Consider the following 13,744-nt stretch of genomic DNA (forward strand, 5'->3'; position numbering starts at 1 on the left):
GCACGTCCCCTCAACCCCCAAAATGGGGATGTAATTGACTGGTTAACACAGCACACCTCATATTCCTCAGCTTCTGCACGGAACGTGACATATCTTCCTTCTCCTGCTCTGATTCGGGCACCCCACAACTAGAGATGGCCAGCAGACAGTTCCCGGTGAACATCAGCTGTTCGAGTTCGCGGCGGGTAGCAAACAAATAGGGCGGTTCGATTCTTCCCCCCTATACCTCATCATTGGGCTAAACTTTGAGCCCCTACATCACAGTCAGCAGACACATGGCAGCCAATTAGGCTGCATGCACCCACGGACCCCGTCCCCCCATAAAAATGCAGCAGTGTCGGCCATGTTCTCAGTCTCTGTCTGCTGCTGTAGTAAGAGGAAGGGAGAGACATTGTTGGAGATAGGGAAAGCATTAGTTAGGCTCTTGTTAGCTTGCTACTCACTGAAATTTGTTGCTGAAAGCACCCCAAAAAAGCTCTTTTAAAGGCTAATATTCTTCTGATGTGTTTTTTGTGTGTGTGACACTGACACTGCATAGATACAGCCCTGTCTGTCGCAGCTGGCACTTGCTGTACTGTGCCAGCACACTGTAATATTAGTGCATATATTTCAACTGTATTTGTGATTGAACTGACTATACTATAGCTGTCTTTGTGGGTGACACTGCATAGATACAAGCAAAGAGAAAGAGGGGCGCTCTGATATCTCTGTACCGGAAAGACAAAACTTACCAGGGCAGGTCTCACCTGTTTATGATGTGGCTGACAAGTATCGCCTGCGTCCCTCTTAGGCGAGCCGGGGACCGAGCTCCCAGGGATCTTGCTGAGATCACATGCAGCCACCAGCATTGCAAGGAGAGCACAGTCTATGTCAGTAGGCTGTCATGGAAACCAAGACGCCAGGCTCGTCACTAGCACAGAGCGAGCGGCGCTTGGACGTCACGGCGGCTCTAAATATGATAGGCCGCTGATAGATTTGCGGCAAATTGATACAGGAGTAGTTGACTTTTGGGAAATAAAAAACGTATTTATTTAAAAAGAGACAACATGTTTCATGGAGGTTCGCCCTCCGTTTTTTCAAGTCAGTCATAAAAATATATCGCTGCCACATTGCTTTTTATGATACCAGTGAGCAGTGAACACAGTAGTACAACCTAAGTGAAGGGTATCACTGGGTAATGAGATGATTAATACCAGTGAGCAGTGAATACAGTACAACGTAAGTGAAGGGTTTCACTAGGTAATGAGATGATTAATACCAGTGAGCAGTAAACACAGTAGTACAACCTAAGTAAAGAGTATCACTGGGTACTGAGATGATTAATACAAGTGAGCAGTGAACACAGTATTACAACCTAAGTGAAGGGTATTACTGGGTAATGAGATGATTAATACCAGTGAGCAGTGAATACAGTACAACGTAAGTGAAGGGTTTCACTAGGTAATGAGATGATTAATACCAGTGAGCAGTGAACACAGTAGTACAACCTAAGTAAAGAGTATCACTGGGTACTGAGATGATTAATACAAGTGAGCAGTGAACACAGTATTACAACCTAAGTGAAGGGTATTACTGGGTAATGAGATGATTAATACAAGTGAGCAGTGAACACAGTATTACAACCTAAGTGAAGGGTATTACTGGGTAATGAGATGATTAATACCAGTGAGCAGTGAACACAGTACAACGTAAGTGAAGGGTATCACTGGGTAATGAGATGATTAATACCAGTGAGCAGTGAACACAGTAGTACAACCTAAGTGAAGGGTATCACTGGATAATGAGATGATTAATACCAGTGAGCAGTGAGCACAGTACACAATTTCACTTACTAAATAAACTGCACTGGCAGTGTGACTGTCTGTAAGTAGTAGCTGAAGTATATGACTGACTAGCTGATTACAAGTGAGCAGTACACTCTGACCCTGCCTGCCTGCCTTTACTACACACACTAATCACCACCAGTAAACTCTGACTACACTGACTACAGCAATGACTCACTGGCTAGCTAACTGAATACAAGTGTAGGAGTAAAAACGCTAGGTTTTTCACACAAAAATGCACCTGCTGAAGCTACCAAAAAATATAGTACCCCTTAGACTCCCCCCATGCTTTTCTTTATAATGTTTGGATAGTGGGTGTCCCTCATTCCGATTTTCAATATTGTTAAAATGCTCCCCCACTCTCCTCTGCAGTGACCTTTTGGTCCTCCCAACATACCGATTTTGGCATGGGAAATGGGAGGTCAGTCTGATTAAGCTGTAACTCATGAAGTAAATCTAAATTAGGGGGGGTCTGGATTTAGAGACATACTATAAGTCAACATTACTCACTCATACAGTGGACTGGTTCCAGAACAGGGAGGTTAAATACTAGAGATGTCATGAACCTCCGATTTTAGGTTCGCGAACCCTGTTCACGAACCTCCGCGAAAGGTTCGGTTCACGAAAAAGTTCGCGAACCGCAATAGACTTCAATGGGGAGGCGAACTTTGAAAATTTAAAAAAATTCTACCGGCTGGAAAAATGATAGAAAACATGTTTCAAGAGCTCTAATACCTGGAGGCACACCTGATTGAGTGAAATACACATCACTGCTGGAGGACCCACCCTACCTCCCTCCTCCAAGCAAGGTCCTTATACCATTTGACTCAGTTGTCTGCCTACACTAATTAGTTATGGGACAGCTGCTACACACTCTGCTAGGGAGATTTTAATTAGCCTCTTGTGGGTCGGGTCCCCTCCTACCTCCCTCCTACTGGAGGGAGGAGGGTCTCATCTGCCAGGGAATTATACTATTTCAAAAACCAGTTTACATCATACCATGTGTGGTGGGCAAGTCACCCTAACCACTGTACCACTACAGTAGTAACTGAAGCTGGCCTAAAATGTACCATTTCTGCTCAATGCAATAGAAACATTAGGTTGCTTAAAGGGAACCTTAACTGAGAGTGATATGGATGTTTCCTGTAAACAATACCACTTGCCTGGCAGTCCAGCTGATCTTTGTGACTGCAATAGTGGCTGAATCACACCCTGAAACAAGCATGCAGCTAATCCAGTCTGACTTCAGTCAGAGCACCTGATCTGCATGCTTGTTCAGGGGCTGTGGCTAAAAGTATTAGAGACACAGGATCAGCAGGCGATTCAGGCAACTGGTATTATTTTAAAAGGAAAATCCATATCCTTCTCCGTTTAGGTTCCCTTTAAGGATTTGTAGCATAAAAGCCAACTCACATTGGCTGGGATTTGAACCTGGGTCTCACTGTGTGGTGGGCAAGCATCCTAACCACTGTACCACAACAGTAGTAACTGAAGCTGGCCTAAAATTTACCATGTATGCTCAATACAAGAGAAAAAGTAGACAAGACAAATAACATTTATATCACACTTTTCTCCTGGCGGACTCAAAGCATCAGAGCTGCAGCCACTAGGGCATGCTCTATAGGCAGTAGCAGTGTTAGGAAGACTTGCCTAAGGTCTCCTACTGAATAGGTGCTGGCTTACTGAACAGACAGAGCTGAGATTTGAACTCTGGTCTCCTGTGTCAGAGGCAGAGCCCTTGACCATCACACCATGCAGCCACTGCTTACAGATCTGTAGCCAGACATGGCCTTGTCTTTTGTGTTCAACAGTTGTCCAAAGAGAACCCCAGATAGCCAGGTAGATTCTCTATTGACCACTTCCCGACCGCCGTATTGACAAATGGCGGCCGGGAAGTGGACCCCGCAAGGACCGCCGTATAGACAAATGGCGGCGGTCCTTGTAGGGGCATGGGCGGAGCGATCGCGTCATCCGTGACGCGATCCTCCGCCTGTCGCCGCTCACCCGCCGCAACATCCCGCCGGCCATACGGAAGCGCCGGCGGGATGTTAACCCGATGATCGCCGCATACAAAGTGTATAATACACTTTGTAATGTTTACAAAGTGTATTATACAGGCTGCCTCCTGCCCTGGTGGTCCCAGTGTCCGAGGGACCACCAGGGCAGGCTGCAGCCACCCTAGTCTGCACCAAGCACACTGATTCCCCCCCCCCCCTGCCCCCTGATCGCCCACAGCACCCCTCAGACCCCCCCCTGCCCACCCCCCAGACCCATGTTTACACCCAATCACCCCCCTAATCACCCATCAATCACTCCCTGTCACTATCTGTCAACGCTATTTTTTTTTTACCCCCCCCCCTGCCCCCTGCCTCCTCCTGATCACCCCCCACCCCTCAGATTCTCCCCAGACCCCCCCCCCTGTGTACTGTATGCATCTATCCCCCCTGATCACCTGTCAATCACCTGTCAATCACCCTTCAATCACCCCCTGTCACTGCCACCCATCAATCAGCCCCTAACCTGCCCCTTGCGGGCAATCTGATCACCCACCCACACCGATAGATCGCCCGCAGATCCGACATCAGATCACCACCCAAGCGCAGTGTTTACATCTATTCTCTCCTCTAAACACCCACTAATTACCCATCAATCACCCATCAATCACCCCCTATCACCACCTGTCACTGTTACCCATCAGATCAGACCCTAATCTGCCCCTTGCGGGCACCCAATCACCCGCCTACACGCTCAGATTGCCCTCAGACCCCCCCCCCCTTATCAATCCGCCAGGGCATTATTTACATCTGTCCTTCCCTGTAATAACCCACTGATCACCTGTCAATCACCTGTCAATCACCCATCAATCACCCCCTGTCACTGCCACCCATCAATCACCCCCTGTCACTGCCACCCATCAATCAGCCCCTAACCTGCCCCTTGCGGGCAATCTGATCACCCACCCACACCAATAGATCGCCCGCAGATCCGACATCAGATCACCACCCAAGCGCAGTGTTTACATCTATTCTCTCCTCTAAACACCCACTAATTACCCATCAATCACCCATCAATCACCCCCTATCACCACCTGTCACTGTTACCCATCAGATCAGACCCTAATCTGCCCCTTGCGGGCACCCAATCACCCGCCTACACGCTCAGATTGCCCTCAGACCCCCCCCTTATCAATTCGCCAGGGCATTATTTACATCTGTCCTTCCCTGTAATAACCCACTGATCACCTGTCAATCACCTGTCAATCACCCATCAATCACCCCCTGTCACTGCCACCCATCAATCACCCCCTGTCACTGCCACCCATCAATCAGCCCCTCACCTGCCCTTTGCGGGCAATCTGATCACCCACCCACACCAATAGATCGCCCACAGATCCGACATCAGATCACCTCCCAAGTGCAGTGTTTACATCTGTTCTCTCCTCCAAACACCCACTAATTACCCATAAATCACCCCCTGTCACTGCTACCCATCAGATTAGACCCCTATCTGCCCCTAGGGCACTCAATCACCCGCCCATACCCTCAGAACGCCCTCAGACCCCAGCCCTGATCACCTCGCCAGTGCATTGCTTGCATCTATTCCCCCCTCTAATCACACCTTGAGACACCCATCAATCACCTCCTGTCACCCCCTAGCACACCTACCCATAAGATCAGGCCCTAATTTGCCCCGTGTGGGCTCCTGATCACTCGGCCAAACCCTCAGATCCCCCTCAGACCCCCTTCCGATCACCTCCCCAGTGCATTTATTGCATCTATTTTCCCCTCTAACCACCCCCTGAGACACCCATCAATCACATCCTGTCACCCCCTAGCACTCCTATCCATCAGATCAGGCCCAATACAACCTGTCATCTAAAAGGCCACCCTGCTTATAACCGGTTCCACAAAATTCGCCCCCTCATAGACCACCTGTCATCAAAATTTTCAGATGCTTATACCCCTGAACAGTCATTTTGAGACATTTGGTTTCCAGACTACTCACGGTTTTGGGCCCGTAAAATGCCAGGGCGGTATAGGAACCCCACAAACTGACCCCATTTTAGAAAAAAAGACACCCCAATGTATTCTGTTAGGTGTATGACGAGTTCATAGAAGATTTTATTTTTTGTCAAAAGTTAGCGGAAATTGATTTTTGTTTTTTTTTCACAAAGTGTCATTTTTCACTAACTTGTGACAAAAAATAAAATCTTCTATGAACTCGCCATACACCTAACGGAATACCTTGGGGTGTCTTCTTTCTAAAATGGGGTCACTTGTGGGGTTCCTATACTGCCCTGGCATTTTAGGGGCCCTAAACCGTGAGGAGTAGTCTAGAAAACAAATGCCTCAAAATGACCTGTGATTAGGACGTTGGGCCCCTTAGCGCACCTAGGCTGCAAAAAAGTGTCACACATGTGGTATCGCCGTACTCAGGAGAAGTAGTATAATGTGTTTTGGGGTGTATTTTTACACATACCCATGCTGGGTGGGAGAAATCTCTCTGTAAATGGACAATTGTGTGTAAAAAAAAATCAAACAATTGTCATTTACAGAGATATTTCTCCCACCCAGCATGGGTATGTGTAAAAATACACCCCAAAACACATTATACTACTTCTCCTGAGTACGGCGGTACCACATATGTGGCACTTTTTTACACCCTAAGTACGCTAAGGGGCCCAAAGTCCAATGAGTACCTTTAGGATTTCACAGGTCATTTTGCGACATTGTTGGTTTCAAGACTACTCCTCACGGTTTAGGGCCCCTAAAATGCCAGGGCAGTATAGGAACCCCACAAATGACCCCATTCTAGAAAGAAGACACCCAAAGGTATTCTGTTAGGAGTATGGTGAGTTCATAGAAGATTTTATTTTTTGTCACAAGTTAGCGGAAAATGACACTTTGTGAAAAAAAACAATTAAAATCAATTTCCGCTAACTTGTGACAAAAAAATAAAAACTTCTATGAACTCACCATACTCCTAACGGAATACCTTGGGGCGTCTTCTTTCTAAAATGGGGTCATTAGTGGAGTTCCTATACTGCCCTGGCATTTTAGGGGCCCTAAACCGTGAGGAGTAGTCTTGAAACAAAAATGACCTGTGAAATCCTAAAGGTACTCATTGGACTTTGGGCCCCTTAGCGCAGTTAGGCTGCAAAAAAGTGCCAATCATGTGGTATCGCCGTACTCGGGAGAAGTAGTATAATGTGTTTTAGGGTGTATTTTTACACATACCCATGCTGGGTGGGAGAAATACCTCTGTAAATGACAAATTTTTTGATTTTTTTACACACAATTGTCCATTTACAGAGTTATTTCTCCCACCCAGCATGGGTATGTGTAAAAATACACCCCAAAACACATTGTACTACTTCTCCCGAGTACGGCGATACCACATGTGTGGCACTTTTTTGCACCCTAACTGCGCTAAGGGGCCCAAAGTCCAATGAGTACCTTTAGGATTTCACAGGTCATTTTGAGAAATTTTGTTTCAAGACTACTCCTCACGGTTTAGGGCCCCTAAAATGCCAGGACAGTATAGCAACCCCACAAATGACTCCATTTTAGAAAGAAGACACCCCAAGGTATTCTGTTAGTAGTACGGTGAGTTCATAGAAAATTTTATTTTTTGTCACAAGTTAGCGGAAATTGATTTTTATTGTTTTTTTTCACAAAGTGTCATTTTCCGCTAACTTGTGACAAAAAATAAAATCTTCTATGAACTCACCGTACTACTGACGGAATACCTTGGGGTGTCTTCTTTCTAAAATGGGGTCATTTGTGGGGTTCCTATACTGTCCTGGCATTTTAGGGACCCTAAATCGTGAGGAGTAGTCTTGAAACGAAATTTCTCAAAATGACCTGTGAAATCCTAAAGGTACTCGTTGGACTTTGGGCCCCTTAGCGCAGTTAGGGTGCAAAAAAGTGCCACACATGTGGTATCGTCGTACTCAGGAGAAGTAGTATAATGTGTTTTGGGGTGTATTTTTACACATACCCATGCTGAGTGGGAGAAAGATCTCTGTAAATGGACAATTGTGTGTAAAAAAAATTAAAAAATTGTCATTTACAGAGATATTTCTCCCACCAAGCATCGGTATGTGTAAAAATACACCGCAAAACACATTATACTACTTCTCCTGAGTACGGCAATACCACATGTGTGGCACTTTTTTGCAGCCTAACTGCGGTAAGGGGCCCAAAGTCCAATGAGCACCTTTAGGCTTTACAGGGGTGCTTACAAATTAGCACCCCCCAAAATGCGAGGACAGTAAACACACCCCACAAATGACCCCATTTTGGAAAGTAGAAACTTCAAGGTATTCAGAGAGGGGCATGGTGAGTCCATGGCAGATTTCATTTTTTTTTGTCGCAAGTTAGAAGAAATGGAAACTTTTTTTTTTTTTGTCACAAAGTGTCATTTTCCGCTTACTTGTGACAAAAATTAATATCTTCTATGAACTCACTATGCCTCTCAGTGAATACTTTGGGATGTCTTCTTTCCAAAATGGGGTCATTTGGGGGGTATTTATACTATCCTGGAATTCTAGCCCCTCATGAAACATGTCAGCCTGTCAGGTGGTCAGAAAAGTCATAGATGCTTGAAAATGGGAAAATTCACTTTTTGCACCATAGTTTGTAAACGCTATAACTTTTACCCAAACCAATAAATATACACTGAATGGGGTTTTTTTTAATCAAAAACATGTTTGTCCACATTTTTCGCGCTGCATGTATACAGAAATCTTACTTTATTTGAAAAATGTCAGCACAGAGAGTTAAAAAAATCATTTTTTTGCCAAAATTCATGTCTTTTTTGATGAATATAATAAAAAGTAAAAATCGCAGGAGCCATCAAATAGCACCAAAAGAAAGCTTTATTAGTGACAAGAAAAGGAGCCAAAATTCATTTAGGTGGTAGGTTGTATGAGCGAGCAATAAACCGTGAAAGCTGCAGTGGTCTGAATGGAAAAAAAGTGGCCGGTCCTTAAAGAGAATCTGTATTGTTAAAATCGCACAAAAGTAAACATACCAGTGCGTTAGGGGACATCTCCTATTCCCCTCTGTCACAATTAAAAGTGGTTAAAAACAGTTTTAAAAAGTCTGTTTATAAGCAAACAAAATGGCCACCAAAACAGGAAGTAGGTTGATGTACAGTATGTCCACACATAGAAAATACATCCATACACAAGCAGGCTGTATACAGCCTTCCTTTTGAATCTCAAGAGATCATTTGTGTGTTTCTTTCCCCCCTGAGGGGGGAGTGCATAGCAGAACCACAACACTGAAGAACTTGGTAGCCTTCCAGACACAGGCTGACAAGTCTGACAAGAGAGAGATAAGTTGATTTATTACAGAGACTGTGATAGTACAAAGTGCTGCAGTAAGCCAGAACACATTAGAATAGCTTTTGGAACTTGTAGGATGATAAAAAACAGGATGCAATTTTTTTGTTACGGAGTCTCTTTAAGGGGGGTAAAGCCCTAGGTCCTCAAGTGGTTAAATACTGGGTCCTTCTGGAATCTTTTATTGCTAATGTGGATACTAGGGCACTTCCATGGACTCCCCTGGATTCTAGGGGGGTTCGTAGAAAATTCCCTATATGGATTCGGCAGGTCTTGAGGGTATGGGATTGAGTGTGTACTACTAAAGACTCTATATCATCCACCCCGGGTCCGTTGACATCTCTATTTGATAACCTATCCTTTCCTCCAGGTGTTGGGGTTCAGGAGTTTCTGGATTATAACAGACGAGAGTGGCCACAACTACGAGGGATTCTAGGACCCCAAAATACTAATGAACCTGTAGACATAAGGTTAGGGGAGGGAGCCCAGACCTCATTTTTAAGTTGGTTTGAGAGTATACAGTTTCATAAATATATCTCTCTTATTGTACCTCTTAGTGTAGGGTCGAGGAAACTAACGAAAATGGAGGAGATGTGCTCAGATGCCTCCCCCCAGCCCACGTTCTTTCTCAGTTGTACCACATATTATTGGTATTTTCTCCAGGTAGATTTCAAAAGGTTCAAGACCGGTGGGAATTTGATTTACAGAAAACTTTTTCGTTAGATTAGTGGAAGAAAGCTCTTATTTTGACTAATACCCATGATATCTATCTAAATATTTAAATCTAATGCAGTTCAGGAACACAATTATAAAATTATGACCCTCTGGTATTATACACCATGTACAGTTAATGGATGGAATCTCTTGAGCTCCAATACCTGTTAGAAATGTGGGCTCCAAATCGGAGACTATATACACATGTGGTGGGGTTGCATTAAGGTCAAACCAGTTTGGGATATAGTATTTGATTGGTACGAGAAGATGTACACGTATCCAGCTCCACGCTCCCCTGAGGTGACACTATTGTCAATGTATTAAAAAGAACAAAAAATCTTTGTTATTTCATTTAATTACTGCAGCAAGAACTGTATTGGCCTGACATTGGAAATCAGACAATTTTCCGGGGATAGATGAGCTGCGTAAAACATTTAACAATATAATGAAGATGGAGGAACTGGTTCAGTCGGCTCAAGGAAGATTAGATAAATTTAATGTATTATGGTCTGTCTGGATTTGTTTTCTGGATAAATATCTCTGTCTTGAGACAATTCATTAATTATGGATCAAAAAAATGTAACATTAAGGGCGGATATAGGAGTATGGACAGAGGGTATAATGGTGTTATTATGTACAAATTAGAGTGGCCCCAACCATTTACTCATTTATTTATATTATTGTTTACCTAATAACTAAAATGGATCGGTGGGCAGATAGACGGAGGAAGATTGATCTCTGTCTTTTTCTTCTTTTCATTCTTTATTCTTAATTTTTTCCCACCCTTTTTTACCCCTGTGTTTCTTTTCTTTCGCTTTTTTCTTTTACTCGTAACAACCTATCTGAAGGCAATTTTGACCTCAATTCACTAAGCTTATTTCCTGTCTTTAATAACGTTTCTAGAGTTATCACCATGGTGATGAGGCATGTAGTATTCAGGAAACATTTTACCTCAGGCAAACCTAAAGTTAACTCTTCTGTAGCTACAGAGGAGGTAACTTAACTACAGAGGAGGTAACTTTCTCGCTGTGCGGTGGCAAGTTTACTTGTTTTCTTGCCTTATTATCTCCAGCATGATCTTAGTGAATTGAGGCCATTATCTAAAATATTTTTTGGACCTCTCATTAAAAATTAAGATGAGGAACCAAAGAAAAGGGTTCATATGTAACTGATTATTTTTGAAAGTGGCTATCATAAACTGAATTTATATTAAGGTCTTTGTATAACATGAATTTTGCAGTCTAATGTAACTTATGCTGTTATTTCTTTCTTGATAATAAACATAATTATACAAGAAGAATATTAGCCGTCCCAAAAATTTTTTGGGTGTGCTTTCAGCAATAAATTTCAGCGAGTAGCAAGCTAACAACAGCCTTACTAACGCTTTACCTATCTCCAGCAATGTCTTTTCCTTCCTCTCACTACAGCAGCAGCAGCAGACTAAGAACATGGCCGGTGCTGCTGCGTTTTTATAGGGGGGCAGGGTGTCCATCGGGGAGTGTAGCCTGATAGGCTGCCATGTGTCTGCTGACTGTGATGTAGAGGGTCAAAGTTTAGGGTCAAAGTTTAGCCCAATGACGAGGTATAGGGGGCGGGTCGAATGTGCCGCAGACGCACACATCTGAATTTCACCGGATACTGTCCGCCCGTGAACCGTTCGGGCCATCTCTTAACAGCTTCTAGCCTAGCACAGACAGTATACACTACACTAGTGCTGACTGAAAACTAACACAATCAAACTACTATCTACGGTAACTATATAGCAATACAATCAACGTGTTGGAAATGTGTTAAATAGCAAAAACGCTGTATTTACACAATGAAAACCACTTGCTCAGACCAACAATAGCACTGGACATGCTCTAAGTAAGTACCACAGAGACACAAGCAAGGACGAGATCCTCAAGATGGCCGCCACCTTATATAGAGGAGGGGAGGGCAGAGGCTTTCCTCCTCTGGTTGGTTGCTAGGGCCTCGGCTGGGGGCCTTCTGATTGGCCCACAACGACGTCATCTCCCTGGATACCTGGAATGCGGACCCGTGATCATGATTTCACCCGTGATTACGACCGGAATTCGAGTGCAACCACGGGCACATTTGGATTCCGTTTCCCTGATCACAGCTGATCACAGCTGATCACAGATCCGAATAGCAATCCTGTAATGGGGAAAAATGGCTCGTGATCACGGGCTAGCCGTGATCATGAACGCGTGATGAGCAACCCTGATCAGCACACAAACGGGGACAAGGCAGCCACACAAACGGGACATAGCAATTACACAAACGGGGGGACAAAGCAGCACAGAAATGGGGACAAAGCAGTGCACAAATGGGGGGACAAAGCCGCACACAGAACAGGGGACAAAGCAGCACACAAATGGGAGAACAAAGCAGCTCACAAATGGGGGGGACAAAGCAGCACACAAATAGTGGACAAAGCAGCACTCAAACGAGGGGGGGGGGCATAGCAGCCACTCAAATGGGAGATAGCAACATCACAAACGGGGGGGCAAGGCAGCCACACAAACAGGGACAAAGCAGTGCACAAATGGGGGGACAATATAGCACACAAACGGGGGGACAAAGCAGCACACACATGAAGGACAAAGCAGCACACAAATGGGGGACAAAGCAGCACCCAAACGAGGGGGGGGGGACATATCAGCCACACAAACGGGACAAAGCAATCCCACAAACATGGGGACAAAGCAGCACACAAATGGGGGCCACACTTGTTAATAAGAGGAGGCACATGGGAACCATAACTACTAACTAGGGGGACAAAGGGGGCCACATTTGATGGGAAATTACGGTACATAGGTGTCTCCCAAAAGATAATAAGACTATGTTCAAGTGGCATTATTGTGGAAAAAAAATTAACATTTCTCAGCTTTTATTTACATTTACGAAAAAAATTGTCCAGTCCAAAATTATTCATACCCTTCTCAATAATCAATAGAAAAGCCTTTATTGTCCATTATTAGAGCAATCAAATGCTTTCTATAATTACAGACCGCCTTTTTGCGTGTCTCCACAGGTATTCTTGCCCATTTATCTTTAGCAATGAGCTTCAAATCTTTCAGGCTGGAGGGTCTCGAGCCATGACTCTGGCTGGGACACTCCAAAATGTTAATGTTGTTGTCTGCTAACCATTTCTTCACCACTTTTGCTGTGTGCTTTGGGTCATTGTCATGCTGAATTGTCCACTGGTGCCCAAGCCCAAATTTCTCTTCAGACTGCCTGATGTTGTCATTGAGAATCCTCATGTATTGCTCTTTTTTCATGCCCAGTGACTTTAATGTAAAAAATATGAACGCATTTTTCTTTTTTGGAAAATATTTGCGGTAAATGCGAATGGCGAACAGCTCATGTTTGCCAGGAACTGTCTGCTGGCGAACTGTTCGGGCCATCTCTGTTCATCACTAGTTGGGAATGTGGCATACCATTATACCTAGCTTGTGCTTTTCTAGAGATTGGATCGGAACGATATGGCGCGCAGTTTAGAGACCCCAGTGCTGTACAGATGCATTGCTAGGCAACAGCACAGCAATGCATATGTACAGTGTTGGGATGAAGGATAAAAGTTTTTGACATCCATTTGGAAACGAGTTCTTCACAGTGAGAGTGGTTAAAATCTGAAATATTTTACCTGAGGAATTAGTTATGGCAAACTCTATATATGCATTTAAAAAGGGTGTGGATGCTTTCCTTGCATTGAAAGGCACCCACGGCTATAATTACTAGGTAATTCCTGGGAGAGTTGATCCAGGGATTAATCTGACTGTCAGGGAATTTTTCCCTTTTAAGGCTAATTGGCCCAGGCCATGTAAGGTTTTTCGCCTTCCCCTGGATCAACTGG

At 44.3% G+C, this 13,744-nt stretch overlaps 1 protein-coding gene across 2 annotated transcripts in view; it reads left to right on the forward strand.

The window, feature by feature from the left end:
• Nucleotides 1–13,744, forward strand: part of MMP2 (matrix metallopeptidase 2) — a 1,058,469-nt gene that overhangs the window by 293,268 nt on the left and 751,457 nt on the right. The gene's annotated exons all lie outside the window — the stretch shown is intronic.

Source organism: Hyperolius riggenbachi, chromosome 11 (genome assembly GCF_040937935.1).
Source record: "Hyperolius riggenbachi isolate aHypRig1 chromosome 11, aHypRig1.pri, whole genome shotgun sequence".
NCBI lineage: Eukaryota > Metazoa > Chordata > Amphibia > Anura > Hyperoliidae > Hyperolius > Hyperolius riggenbachi.